General features: G+C 40.6%; 1 protein-coding gene across 7 annotated transcripts in view; it reads left to right on the top strand.

Moving 5' to 3' along the window:
* The window catches only part of LOC122577958 (TWiK family of potassium channels protein 18-like), a 361683-nt gene that overhangs the window by 232101 nt on the left and 114396 nt on the right, over nucleotides 1–15186 (top strand). For all 7 annotated transcript variants that reach the window (XM_043749715.1, XM_043749711.1, XM_043749709.1 and 4 more), the window contains one exon: nucleotides 13007–13133. The gene's annotated coding sequence lies outside the window, so the exon portion shown is untranslated. The remainder of the gene's footprint in view (nucleotides 1–13006; nucleotides 13134–15186) is intronic.

Raw genomic sequence — 15186 nt, 5'->3', positions numbered from 1 at the left:
TAACACGTTGATTGCCACGCGAATTTTATGTATCTTGCTGTGGAAGCTGAAATACGTGCTGTGAAATCGAAATATACGTGCTACAAAGTTAGTTAAGTTATCCGGATCGTTCGCGTTATTTATCATTTTTTAATCGATGGAATTATCTCGCTATGATCGCCCTAAATTTAGTAACGCGAGTCATCGATCCCCGCTGTGACAATCAACGTGTTTAGAATATAGCTAATTGTAGCTTGATTATTAAACGTCGGTAAATTATATTTTCCTTGGAAAAGGAAACAACGAATCTTTCTGAACGACATGGTGGAGAAATTTTCCCAGTTACTACTTAAGAAGTATCTCGATTCGTCAAGAACAAATGGCACAATAGGTGTTGCGTAATAAGTAAAAAGTAAGTAAGGTGTTGCGTAAAAAGTCAGATTTTAATTTATATTTTGCTTATAAAATGTTTGTATATAAATTGTCCGAGTTGTTTCAGTCACATCCTGTATATTACATTTTCTGCAAAACGCTTCTTAGCAAAGGAAACAACAAATCATCCTGGACGACATTGTCAAGACATTTCTCGAGTTGTTAACTCGGAAACATCCTGATTCAACGAGAAAGAGGTACAAGCGGTATTCGAGTCTTTAACGCGTTGCCGACCCTTGTCAGTTTTCCTTTATTTCGGTCGATCTTTCTTCCGCAACGATCATCCCTCGCTCTTCGCTCGCGGGATTTCGCTTCACGTTTACACGACGTGGTAAATAAGGATTTAGTCGATTCGCCAGCTTGATCTCGCTATCTGAACGGCTGCGAGCGGCTAAAAGTTTCTATGATAAACGATTCTGTCTTGATGTTAAAAACTACCCGACCCTCGCCGGCTCCTCCTTTCTCTTCCGAGTTTCACGCTTATCGTTGTTTCGTTCGTTTTCTATCAACTTGTCGAGCATGAAAAATTACCGAAAAGCACACGAAGGACTTTGCCAGCGCGTTTGCTAAACAAGCTATTAAATCTGGTAATCCGAAGTTGGAACATTTTCTCAATTTCGAAAATGGTATTCCAATTATAGCTGAATAGCCGTGCGAGATTAATATTTGCCAAATTTCAAAATTTCGATTTGACTTTGCAAAGGTTAGTTCTTCGAGCAATTTTCCAAATTTCAGAGTTCGAGTTTCTATTAGTTGCTTCGGATCCATACCTTTCCCTCGGCTTTGGTAATTTACCTTCCCTTCATATTCCATAAATTGGTTCTATCACAGTTAGCGGTATATATCCGAACATATTGCCGGATTTAAGCGAATAGATTTCGCAACTAAGGTACAAGACGATAATAGATTGATTAAATAAAAAGATGTTTCCCACTTTTTCCTAACGAATATTGAAATAATTTATTATCCAGGGAATTTCATAATCTCTTATTCGCGAAGCGAGAAAACAATAGTCGTTCCGATTGATACTTTTTCCGACAGTACGTAAGTTCGCTAATGGTTTTATCATGTTTTCATAAAAAGAAATCTATTTCCAAATTAACGGTTGGTAGCAGCTGCCACTCATACGGCGAATCGCACGAACCACCTTAATAAAATAAAGTAACTGGAGATATCCTTAAGCGAAACGCCGATACATAGCGCGAGTGAAATATCCGTATCATTTGACCGACACTTATTCGTCTTGATTTCCTTCCGTCGTAGAAACGATTCTCGTTCCATGGTGATAACATCCGTCACAAACAAGCCGTAACTACGTACGTGGTTGCCTAGCCGACTGGGCAATTGGTACGGTGAAAACTAAGTTAGACTCGAAGGTCCTCGAAATGGAGTTACCTTTACAAACCCAGTCGTGGTCAGTGTCAGTACTCGCAATCCGCTTGTTCTGACGTATTAGCGAAACATAAGCACTCTACAAATTTCGAGATGGCTAATGTTTCATCATTAATTGTTCTAGAAATATCCTCGTTGGAACTGTCGCGGCTTCATTTATTACTCTTCACCTTTGTAGCATTGCTTTACTATTTATTCGAAAATTATCCCTTTGCGTTCTTTTGTACACTTTTCGCAATACACTCGTACTTTTTGCTTTCATTTCAGAGTTTGACACGGTATATTATTTCCATTCGATGCCGTACGAGTAGAAGAATTTGTAAAACACCTTTAATTAGAAAATCCGAAAAATCTCGTCCCTTATCTCCACGGATACGTGTTTTAATCTCGAACTCTTTAACTAGAAAGCGATCTTGAGAACGTCGGACGCGTAATAACGGCAGAAAGCTAAAGATGGAATTAATTCGATGTAAATACCCGGGATAAATCATCGGGAATAGCTTCCGAGCGAGCGGATGCGCAAAGTCGGTGTTCCGACACTCGAGCGATCACGATCCCCTAATGAACAGGTTCGTAAAATCGACGAGGGTGAAATGATCCCTAAACGATGAACGGCATTCGCGAGGCATTCTCGGCACGAGGGTGACCGAAGCATCGGTATTCATCCTTCGGCACGTATTCGTCGGAGTAGATTGACCTCCTGAGAAAAATCACGGCTCGTGTCCGTGACTATATTCCGACGGTCTCCACTCGACTTTCTACTCGAAACGGCCGAGCGCTTGCTCGTCGAAGACCGCACGCGGTCTGCCGTGACTCTTTTAGCGATTCAATTTTCTTAGGATAGCGGACACGTCGCGTAGCTCGGAATTGACTGAATAAGATATACTCGTCCTGAATCGAGAAGCTAGAAGCTAGAAGCGCGGAATGAAAGGGCTTGAATAGGCCCTTGCCCGAGGTATCATCGTACTTATTCGCCATGGAATCGGTCACGAGGCACGAAGCCAGCCTAGAATTTACCGCTTACTCGACCGTTTTAAATCCTTCTGGCGGACGAGCACCGACCATTTGCCCTTTACTTCGTCAGCCGTTTTTCACCCTCCGTTCGCCGATTCTTCTTCAGTTCCGACGTCGCGCCACTCGAACGCCCGACGACGAATTGCCGAGCCCGCTTCGCTTCCGCCTTGTTCTCGCTCGATTAATATTCCTGCGAAGCGCGAGACTCCAGGAAACGACGTCGCGCTTCTTTTTGCCATCCCCCGCCGATCCTGCAAGTCGGATGAAATCCCGACCTCATTACTAATCGGTCCCGTGAAAGTCGGTAATGGATTCAGGGGTCGCGGCGGGACGCGCTCCTGCTATGAATATTAAGTCTCAGATTTTCGGAAGACATTCCCGACCGCACCTCCACGATGATCCGGAGAGTTGAATAATTTTGTGGTTCGCACGTTTTCATTCAGAAATTTTCTCCATCGTGCTGCGGGATTTGAACCTTCGATTAAGATTAATTTCACAAGCATCTGTTCTTGCTACGTACGATCAATAGCGTACTCGTCGTATGTACACACGCTTTTAAATCTTGCTCGATAGTAAGCCGTTTCAAGTGCGATCGTTCCACTCCTCTTGCTCGTTTTATTTCATTTCACGATCGGACAGAAATTACTTCAAGTACTAATTTATCGTACTATACGAATAGATTCGCCGATACTAAGGAGTTTCGCTCGGCTGCGAATACTAATACCTACGTAAAACGTATGTAAGCGTTGATTGATTATGGCATTTATGGATAGGCTAGTGGATAGTTTAAAACTCAGCACTTGTAAAGCTATTTTCAGTGCTTCATCAATAACGTCGTTATATCGTGACGTAACGACGTGTTTAATTTATCGGTTATATCTATATAATTTACACGTATATACATTTATCGTAAACAGTTGTTACACGCTAAACCCATGGAAAACGTGCGACGTTGAGTAAAAGTGTCTGATGACGTGACTAACTTTTACGTAGCATTTTTTCCAACCTATGGATTCGTTTATGTTTTGAGGCAAACGTGGTGAAAATCGGAGAGCCCTGCGAAGATACGATATTACGCGATGTATATGTAAAATTTCGAGTTTATCTAGAATGGCGAGGTAACAAATCATTTAAGTACATTACAACGCAATTAACGATTATCCGAATAATAACATTTTGATAAACGGCGACATGGCGAGCCCTTGATACGCGCACCGATGTAAAATCCATTAAACCAGTGAAAATTTGCGCTCAACTATGGCGATTGATAGAAGGCTTGAAATAATTGTAAATCGATATTAAAATTTCGCGATATTAGTGCTCGGAAATTAAGCAGCTTTTATCGAACAGCAGATTCGTTTGTCTACGTTAAAGATCAATTACCTTCGTCTGTTAAACGATAAACGAATCGTGTTTACTATCGAAAATTCATCTAATAAAAAATTATGCTATATAGAAGAGATGCCTCGGCAGATATTTGTTCATATTTTGCGATATAATTTGCCCGGTTATTAAACTTAAAATACGTTCCTTCGAACAACCGAGAATTTACTTTAATATCATATTCATATTGATAGGAAACAGAAATTTCGAAGCAGATGTATTTTCTGCCTGGACGATCGAATGTACGTACAGCCTCGTAAATTACAACTTTACGCTCTTATGATTTCCCTAGATACGTTTATAGAGTTGTCGATACGCAGTCCGTGAATTATCGATACGTATTCGCGGACCGCTTTAAACCGTATAATGTCTCCAATTAAACACCAATCCGTTATGTTTCGTTGCGTAATCGATTTTATTTTTAGATCCTATATTTCGAAATTGCCGGCGTCGTCATCGAAATTTAAGAAACGTTATATTTCACGATAGAATGAGAATTCGCTGGGGATCATTTACCGAAATTTGCTGAAAAATAAAAGCCGCTACGAACAGATAAAAATCGAGAGTGTTTTAGCGAAGTTATATAGGTAGGTGAATGCAATATCTCAAGCGTAGCACATGGCGTATTATAAAGTCATAAAGGTTATTCAATTTCCCTTCAAGACACAAATGCAGTTCAAATAACTTTGATGTAGAAATTATTTCATGTACATAAATTCTCCGTACGATGTCGACTTCGAAATATTGCAAGAGAACGAGTGTAGCTTTAAATGGAGATACTTTCCACCAGTAAACTACTTTATCGTATCTTCTCCATATAACCGCACGAAATCAAATTAATTTCCTGTCCCCGCGAAAAGTATTTCTACGTTATTGTACTCGAAATTGCATTTATATTCTATTTAATTAAGTCTGTGTATATTAAATTTCGTATCATTTATGGCTATACAAATTTTATGCTACGCGAATAAAACATGGAACCTGATAAAAAGGCGCTTCATTGGAGAATAAAAGTACGTACTGTTAAGGTATAGAGAGGATTTGGAGAAACAAATAGTTCAAAATTTAATTAGAAATTATTCGGCTCTACTCTCTACGTTACTCTCTGAAGAACTCGATAACCTACTCGCTTGGTTGTTTGTTCTTCCTCTGATTTATTCTAATCGCTTCTAATGGCTTTTAATAACTTCTAACCGCTTTTAATCGCTTTTGTCTCAACTAAGTCCTGGACGTCCTTCAACGCTCACATACACTTTCACACGTACAGTATAAATGTACCATCTATTTAACTTTATACAAGTACCTTTTGTAGCCACTGTATCGAGAGCCATGTTCCGATTGCTAAGAACTATTCGCACGAAAAGTTGCAAAGATTTCCTTATCCTTGTCTTCTAATAATATACGTTAATTAAAAATATATTTCTTTCCCGCATTTCGTGCAAACCGTAGATAGAATGCTGAGATAAATCACGGCAGACTAAAACCGCGAATAGAGGCGACGAAGCAAGCTATCCCTGGCGATTAAATATCCATTAGTCGGATCCAATTGGTAAGAGAACGAATTACATCGAACGCCGCGTTTCGCGAGGAATCGTACGTGCGATGTCACGGTTGTTAAGAGAATACTTTTGCCGGTGAAAGCCGTGGATGGTAAGATAGGTGGCGCAATAAATGTCACTACGGACAGAGCTTAAGGCTGACCATCACGGGCCGTTTGCCAAACGAACTTCTATCTTTAGTTTTGTCGATCGTTTTGCTCGTTTAGCAGGATCCAGGCCAGCTTTCTTGGCATTCGAAGCACCATATCCACCCTCTTTCGTGCAAGTATCGTTAGCATCGTCGCATCGAGGACACGTTCGTCTCACACCCTTAGGCTTAGTTTCGAAAGCTCTGGCTGTCGTCTGGAAAACACAAACCTCGCAGGAACGACCGCCGGCATCGTCAGGATACGGGCATCCGTTTCTCCAGTTTCTGGTCGAGCTAACCTCCCGATTCTATTTCGCTGTATCTTCAGTTGAACGTAAAGTTCGTGGCATCCGGTTCGTAAAGGAACTCGGCAAACTGTCGAGTTGCAAATTCGTATCGTCATGCCAAACGTGCTGGTCCGAAATCCGAACGAAACTATCCTACGGCTCGGCCGACACGTTCCAAAACGTTCCTCTCGCGCGTGTGTTTAGCGAATTACTTGCTAGTTTGTTTTAATTTCGTTAACGTCTCTACCTGCACGTTTGCTTTCACTTCTCGAGGCGCGTTTCGGTTCGTTGCTGTTCAACTGCGAATATCGAGCTGTGATTCCTGCTATTTTCCAAACATTGTTATTTGCCAGGTTAGACGCACGCTCGGGAATTATCGGATTAACGCGCTTCGTTCGTTCGCTCTATTTAGAACTTTTCTATTGTGATAAATTTGAAATGCAACGGAGAGGCAAAGCAGCAGGGGAAACGAAGTCTGCAGATTATAACGGAACTTTCCTCCGCCCGTATTCCAGTTATTGCAAAACTCTAATAAATCGTACTATTCCATTTTACTTTTCTAATAACTTTATTTAGCGTTTTACGATGCGAGGCACCTACGAGCTGGATTTGTAATTAAAAACAATTGAAGAACGAAACCAGCGGGAAGCATTGAATTTGAGTTAACGTCGCAGCACTTATGGCCGCCAGTATACGATTTAATATTTTTACGTTTCACTCGTTCGAAGATATCGCTGTAAGAACTGCAACATTTTTATACGTTACAAACACTTCAAGGGCATCGTGCAACGAGAATTTTTCTTCGATGAACGATCAGTATGCAGCGAGGCTTTCAACCATACGTCTTACTTCGAATTTGTACCAAACTCTAAGGAGTTTCAAAGTTAAACGATCGAACTTTACTGCTATGTTCTACGAGTAAAAATAGGAAAAAATGTGTAAACGTAGATCCGGAAACGTCCTACTAAAAACTTGTAACGAGGATATTAAGTGTGAAAATACTGTTGGAAGGATGAGCGAGTATCGTAGAATAATTTGTCTGCTGTTTATGCTAAAAACGAATCGATAAATATGCCCGCTGAGGTGAGAATCAGGAGTAAAATACTCGCGGGAAATGTCAGATATCGAGCATGCTTGTTTTAGAGTGTCTCCGTAGCGGAGCATCTCAATAAGTATTTCTGACATATCACGTCTCAGGAGAGGATCCGACAATTCAAGTATGTACTTGAGAACATTGCTTTCAAAACAGAAACTTCGATTTATCGACTATAAACTCCTCTGTGTTATCGTTCCATCTTCAAGAATGCTCACTTCTCTTATAATACAAACTTGTTAGGATATAACCAGCGATTTATCTTGGAAATTCAATTCCGCTAGACTACAGGTTACATGTTGCTAAAGTCGCGAAGCCGTTTATATCGATAATTTGAAAAAATATTTAATTTGAAATCTATCTGTTTGCGAACCAATAAAGTATAGCCGCGTGAAAATTTCATTGAGCTATCTATGAAAAACCAAGTTACGTAAGTGCTCGCCACTCTCAGCCTCTCAAAGTTGGGCTCCTAAGAACATTCTCCATGACAGTATCTGCCACCAACTTCCGTATTTCGGCTCGAATATTCTCTTTCAGTTGCTCGATGGCCCTTAAGTTTATTTACGTATTGACACGTTGTCCTCGAGGCAACCTGAATGGAAAAAATTAGCAGCTGTCAAGTCTATCGATCGAGAGGTTTGATTGAAACTCAATTTCTGGAAATAGAACTTTATAATTTCAATTCGTTGAATAACGCCGTAACCTCCCATAATCGATCTTCCAGGTACAGCTTCAGAAGTTCTCGAACGAAAGAAAAGAAATTCAATTAAAAAATATTATGAATAGTTCTACCGATCTTTTCACGACTTCTCCACCACCCTGTTTATTTCAGCCTCTGAAACGCGCGTTTCATGGCATGTATTTCTTTTTATTTGATTCTCATTTCCAATTAAAATATTTCTTAAATCGAACTAATCGGGTTTTAGTACATGCAACTCATTGCCTCTCCAGGTTATGGAACCATCTCGCAATGTTTCACCGTTTACGTTCTATTTAACTAGTAATATCAAATTCGATTGAAAATTAATGATCAGTGTTCTTTCTTCTCTTTTTTGTTACCGTCGAATAAAACTAAAAATGTATGGATCTACGAGTGACCTTTGAACATACAGGTAAGTAATAATATTTATACGAATTTCGAAGTTGAAGAGTCGAATGTTTTTCGTACGACACAAGGTCCATACATTGGCTTTTCCATTACTATTTTTTACACAGCCAGCTAACGTCCGTTCCAGTTTTCGAGCAATTTTGGACTGTTTTGTCATTCGCGCATGTTGCTTGCTTCCTCGTTTGTCATTTTACTTGTGCCAGAAATGTTTGACGTCAGTGGCGATCTGAAATCCGAAAATTTTTGTTATTCCCAACGCGATACCATGGCCGTCGTCGAACGCTGGGAAAAACAATACTCGCGCCGTTTCAACGATTTTGACTTCCCTGAATTCGATATCAAAATAATCAAACGTTTCTATCGTATTTCGTTTCTGCTCGAAGCTTCGTACGCTACTTCCACCGTATCGCATCGGTGAAATGTTCATCAGAGAGTAGCATAGCGCTTCTCAAGAAGGAGTTCGACTAAACTTGGAGCTGCGCGATCGAATTTGTGAGAGGCTACCGCCGCTGCAAAAATTCGTAGAATCGTCGAATCGAATGACAATGGGCGAACGTGAACCGGTAGGAAAGTCGAACTGCGGCAAAGGTCTGGGGACCCGGAATTACAGTTTCGAAGGAGAGTAAAGCGAGTCGAATCCTCTTCTTCGCCACTCCCCCCATCTCCTTTACGTTCGTTTTGCAGGCTTGTCCCCATCGAGCGACGGCTTGTTTGTCGCAAGATGTCGACCGGATTTGTAAACCACCCTGTTCGAATCGACCGAATTATTCCTGGAACCGCGAGATAATTAAGGAAGTTTCACCGAGGACAATCCGTCTTGGCTGACTGCTTCTGTGGACTCGTCCCGTTGGAAAAGGGGTTGAGAAGACAGACTGGTTCGTAGCGATCTACGATCAACACTCTCTCTTTCGTCCCCCGTCCACTGTTTCTCTTCTTCACTCTCTCTCTCTCTCTCTCTCTCTCTCTCTCTCTCTCTCTCTCTCTCTCTCTCCTCCTTCCTCTGTCTTATCTTTCCTTTTCGCTTCTACTGTCTGGATGAACACCCCGTTCGATACGTCTTCTCGTTTGGCTAGCTTCGATCTACCAAGGGACAGGCGAGACGTGCTCGCGTCAAGAACTTCTTGAGATCTGCCTCGAACAATACTATACCTTAGTCCTTACTCGTGCACCTTGCAATTTCGCCTTGCAACTTTCTTGTATAGAAGAGGAAGGAGACCGACCGAGTCTGTGAAACGCAGAGTTCTGGTATTATGGTTTCACGGTAAAACATAGTGTGTCAAGCGTTTGATGAATTGTGATGGAAAATTGTGAGATGTTCCCTTGGAAATTTAACTCTGTTTACAGGGAAATGAATGCGAATAAGTTGGACGTAGTTGGTGCGCTGTGTTCAGTTTGGATATCGCGAAACGGATATAGAATTAATTTTCAGTTTATTTTGTAATAATTGAAATAAATGATGATCCGCCAGCGATAAGTAGACCGTGGATTTTCACGAAAATTTATATTTCTCAGAATATAGTTTGAAAGGTAAAATATATATTCGAGTGACATTGAAAGCATTACGCTTTGAATATTTTATACATTTTTTTTTTTTTTTTTTTGTATTATGTGCGTTTTGTGTAATTTTACACTTTAAAATTTCCTATATGTAGACGCATAAAAATTCACAGTCAAGCGATAAGCCTAGGTAATATGCAATGTCCAATTATTCTTTGTATTACTTTATTTTAGCTTACGTTATTTCCAGCACGATTGCCTTCGAATTTCTCCCGTTTCGTTCGTCAAAGTTTCTCCGTTCTAGAAGAACCCGTACAAAATTTACATTAAATACTAGGTTTCCCAGCGGAGGAAAAAAGACAGCTAAGTGCGACTCCGTCCGCTATTCTTGGCGAAAATGCAAACCAAGAAGCATCGTTTCTGTGCGTGGGTGTATAAAAAAACAGGGGGTTATGGAGGTCGTGGTGGCATCAAAGTATGACCGAAGTACCTCCATCCTCGGTCTCGTTTATGGTCGAGCGTCTCGGAACCACACAGTGCATCGTATAAGTGGTGACGGAAAAGGGAAATTTCATTTTGTATGGCGTCGTTTTCTTTTCCCGTCCCGCTGTCCCTTTTTCACCGAAATTATCTGCGAACCGCTCTACACGCAGCGCTCTTTGCTCGTTAAAGCGGAATATCGAGCTGCATGCAACCTCTGCCTCTCGTTGGTTTTACACACGCGCACATGTTCACCTATCTACACACACTTGAAAAATCTTTGTACTGTTTGGCGACAAGATTTTAATATTATAGATGAGTAAAAAGCATAACGGCTTACGAAGTGTTCGTATAATGTTATTAAATCTACGAATAAAAATAAGAAGAAGAGACGTTGTACGCGTAGAAATGAGTTTCATGGAAGCAAAAGGGATTCATGGTGAAATATTAATTGATACTTCGAGTAAGTATGACGCGGATATTATGGAGAAAACTATCTCTAGCTATTTGTACGATCGAGTATTGGAATCAAAGATCCAGATTTAGAAATCATTTTACGAATGCAGAATGACTACATTTTTAAGGGTTGTACAATCCCTACGCGTTCGATAGTAATAAATGTATTGCAAATAACAAATTGAGGGTATACAATTTCGCGAACACGTGGGTCGCTCTCTTAGTATACTCAAGTAAACTCTTGGAAAAATACTTTGGATAATATTAACGCGATAACTTCCACGGTGATCATCAATGATCTACGTTCTATTAAATTATCTTAAAAATGATTAAAATACGACAAATTATATCGACCAAAATATTTTCAACGCTTTGAGTGAGCTAGAAAGCAGTTCCAGAGAGAAGGTACGAAAATGCAATATTGTATTTTTCAAGAAATAAATGTTAAGGTGTAATATATTTCAATTTATTACAACTTCTATGGCGAAATACGTACATGTATGTATAAAATTGCGTGACAGTCAAGGTAACTTGCCGCGCGAGAGGTCATAATATCAGCGTCAAAGACTACGCATCGAAACGGAAAATGATGCTTCCGATAGAAATTTGCGTGAAAAACATGACGTTAACCTTAATGGATCACTTCGGAGGGTTAAAACTAACGTTTCAAACGAATAGACAGAGATATTGCATTTTACGCTTTATCACCCGTGCCTTTATCCCGTCAAGCTTCTTCCGCGTTTCATATTCCTTTCCTTGCCCACACCCATCATCCATTTTCCACGTTTATTTCTTTTTTCAAATATCGTAAAGGTTCATGCTTCACGACTCCTGTTGCCCGTTTCATGCCCTCTCACCTTACGTTCTCCTATTTTCCCCTCTTTTTTTTCTTTTTTTTTTCTCCACTGCTTCAACGTTAGACGGTTTCATAGAGACGCGTCGCACACGCTAACGTTCGCCAGTTGTTCGACGCATTGTATTTCCGTCGCTGACAATAATTTCCATAATGTCGGGACCGTTCTTCTCCAGGAAACGTTGCCACTTTGAATCCATGAATTTCTGTGGCAATTTTTCCGCCGAATTTGCCGCGTAGTTAAGATAATTTCGACTACAAGCACAGCGAACGAAGCGGAATGTGTCTTTACACATTTACGTTAGCAATTACATATTTCACTGCCAAAATGTTTCGGTTTGAAATTCCTCGCTCGATTTACGGTATTTACAAACGTAAACTGTCGATGAGAAAATTTGTATAATTCGACGATACGTAAAGCGGGCGTTTTTCAATGAAAACCAAATACATTTTCGGAAGAATAACCGTGCAAGAGAGAATCTTGGCAATGAAATCAAATATTGGATTGCTTTTATGGTATTGAAACAAGACGATAAAAAAGGAAGCTACCGCTCTCTGTCGTACCATTTACGAATACCAAACTCTTTGGTTAACGATATTTTTCAATATTTTTTTGTTAAATCTATATTAGCGATAAAACAGAAACGCGATCTTTCGCATCTTTCTAAACAGGCTTCTCTTATAATAGTATTAATCTTGCTGCGATCCTCGACTTCCTTATACCTTGATCTTACCAGTGTGTTGATCGAATAAAAGATTTATAACTACTTAAGAAAGTAATCGTAAACAAAATATAATAATAATCGTCACGCATACGAATAATGATTCTTCTTTGTTTTCCTCAAACTTGAGGAATTTTCTGGTACATGATAGGAAGATTTATTTGGAAGCATAGAATTACGGTTCCCTATATTATATACTCTATATTATATACCCTATATTATACAAACACGATGTACTTTACACATCCGACGTCTATTCTCAAAGGCACGTTCCGAAACAACGTAACCCTGTCGCGAGGGTGAATATATTTACCAACGAGCCTCTTTTAATCCAAATTCATAGTCACGTCACTATCGCGTTACTTCTCGTGTCACTAGCTCGATTTCAACCGATCATACCCATTACTATTATTGTCACGGTATTTTATCGCGAACCGTCTTATCCTCTGTTGCTGCGGTAACGCGAATCAGTCTTAAAGCTTCCTGTTTTCTTATCCGACCACGGATCCTCTTCCTTTGTAACGGCAACGCGAGCGAATTATTGCCCGTGTTTTTATTGCACGAGCTATTGCGTGTATGAAGACCGAGTCGGAAGACAACAAATTTTCTTTCGTATCTTTCCAGACGGGCTAGCAGGAAATGGGAAGCGAAGCTTTTGAAAAATAACTCCAGGCATTGCGGTGCTCCGGGAATCCCGTGACTCAACCATTCCATTGTCCGGAGAAGCCAGTAACAGCCGAAGGAGACGCAGGTATTTTTCAAGATTTTCCCAGTTCTGTTTTTCCCCTGTCTAGCCGGCGTTGTTCTTCTGCCAACGTTTTTCGTCCCCATCGTTCCACAGGTGCGGCCTTAAAAGTAGAGTCTTTCCGGTAACGTTAGCCTCTTTCGGACGGTGCTCGTTCGTCGCGTAGCGCCGCTTGATACCCAATGGAACGAACCGTGATACTTTCTTCGACTCATGGAAATCCAATAATTATTTTTAAGTTGAGAAGTTTCGCAAGGGTTGATAGAACGAAACGTCCGGAACGACTAGCCAGGGGGATATAAACAGTCGACTAAAGTGAACCGTAGTCTGCATAGCCGCGTTTACGTTAGGCAACTGCAGTTGAAACAACCAATCAAAGATGGACGGAACGAGCTATTCCTGATCGAACGATCGGAAGCTGCGCCAACTTGGTTGACGCTGTATTTACACGGACGAATTTAAACTATCTAACGTCGATCGACTCGGTTGCTCGATCAAAAGTTGCAGGACATAAACGAGCTTCCTGTAGGATGCGTTTCACGATCGCCGATTATAGTTCACCGTTGATTATAATCGACGTTGGTACCAATCAGATTAAAACAAATCGGTATCGTTCGAAATGCCGCTCGTTTCGACCGAGTAGATCGAGGAACGCAATAAACCAGCCTCTCAGCGATCGGTATTTAGAAGAAAGTATCGGTGAGATCGATCGGCGAAATTTTATTAGACCGTTCTCGGTAGATTGATCACAGGTCATATGACCATTTATTGTCCGTCGAAACAAAGTGATTCGGTCAGGACGAAAGTAGAGCGAAGCGTGAATGACATGCTCTGCAGAGTGGAATAAATTCGAACCTTTTGATCGCTGGCGCTTCTTTTATTCGTTCGATCGTTAAGGTGGTCGATTCGAAACGGATCGCTGGACACCCGCCCGATTTTCGTTTCTCCTTTTTTTTTTTTCGTGTTCATATCGCGACCGCTTCTGAAATTTAATCGCAGAGAGACCATTCTCTCAGTAATAGCGTCCTTCGTTTTTTTCATCGTGAACGAGCCGATTCTTGAACAATTTTATTCCTCGTACCGTTGAATATATAACCAACTTTCCTGGGTAAAGAAAAGTCACGACTTCTATTTAGCGAATATTAATCTGCATCGAAAACTTTGTTACTAGATATACGCTGAATATCTTTTATCTGGACACCCGTTATCGAAGCGTTTTATACCCGTACGTTTCTACATTTATAGGAAAAAGAGATGCAAGAATAAATGGAATATCCAAATTGAAGAATCGTGTAGAGTTGGAAACGATGGAACGGTATACAGAGAAAGAACAAGTACAGTCAAGGAAAATACATACCGTTCTCTATGAGATGATATTATTTCTTAAGACGTTACTTCAAATAACGCATTCCTCTGCCTAATCACCTTTTCAGATCTCTGTCGTACTTGCTAATCAAATTTGACCAAATATTTTAAAGAAATCTTACGTGGATTTGCATGAAATTTCCTATAAAAATCGGACTAAATGGGAAATATCTGGAAACGCCAATGATTGGTAAGATAGTTACTATCGGAAATACGGCGTCCGATTGAGTAGCCGGATGCAGAGATGGTAACACGTGCAGAACGTATCAACGCATATCTTGGACAGTTCTATTTGTATTCATAGCCGATATGTTTCTTTTCCTTCTATTCGCGTTCAATACACTCCGGTCAGGAAAATAGGACCGCGTGAAACTCAACCGACATTTCGAGGCATTGTAGCTGAACGGGCACGACGCAAACTGAATACCACTCTAATGCCTACTCGAAACCTTGATACTGGTATTTACATGGATCCTACGAAAGCCTGGAGTCGATTCGATAGACATTCATGGCCGTGGCAATCGAACGTGTAACTATTCACGGGGGCTACCAACGGTCCGGTATTATCTTGACTGTTCGCCCCTCTCCGCTCGTGCCAACGATCCGAATATTCGATAGCGAAGAGATAGACCTCTTATGTTACTTTCTTTTTTGCCTATTCCATAGGTTTTCCATTGCGAAATTTTAACTTCGA

Source organism: Bombus pyrosoma, linkage group LG3 (genome assembly GCF_014825855.1).
Source record: "Bombus pyrosoma isolate SC7728 linkage group LG3, ASM1482585v1, whole genome shotgun sequence".
In the NCBI taxonomy this organism is placed as follows: Eukaryota; Metazoa; Arthropoda; class Insecta; order Hymenoptera; family Apidae; genus Bombus; species Bombus pyrosoma.
This window is presented reverse-complemented; position numbering and strand designations above follow the sequence as displayed.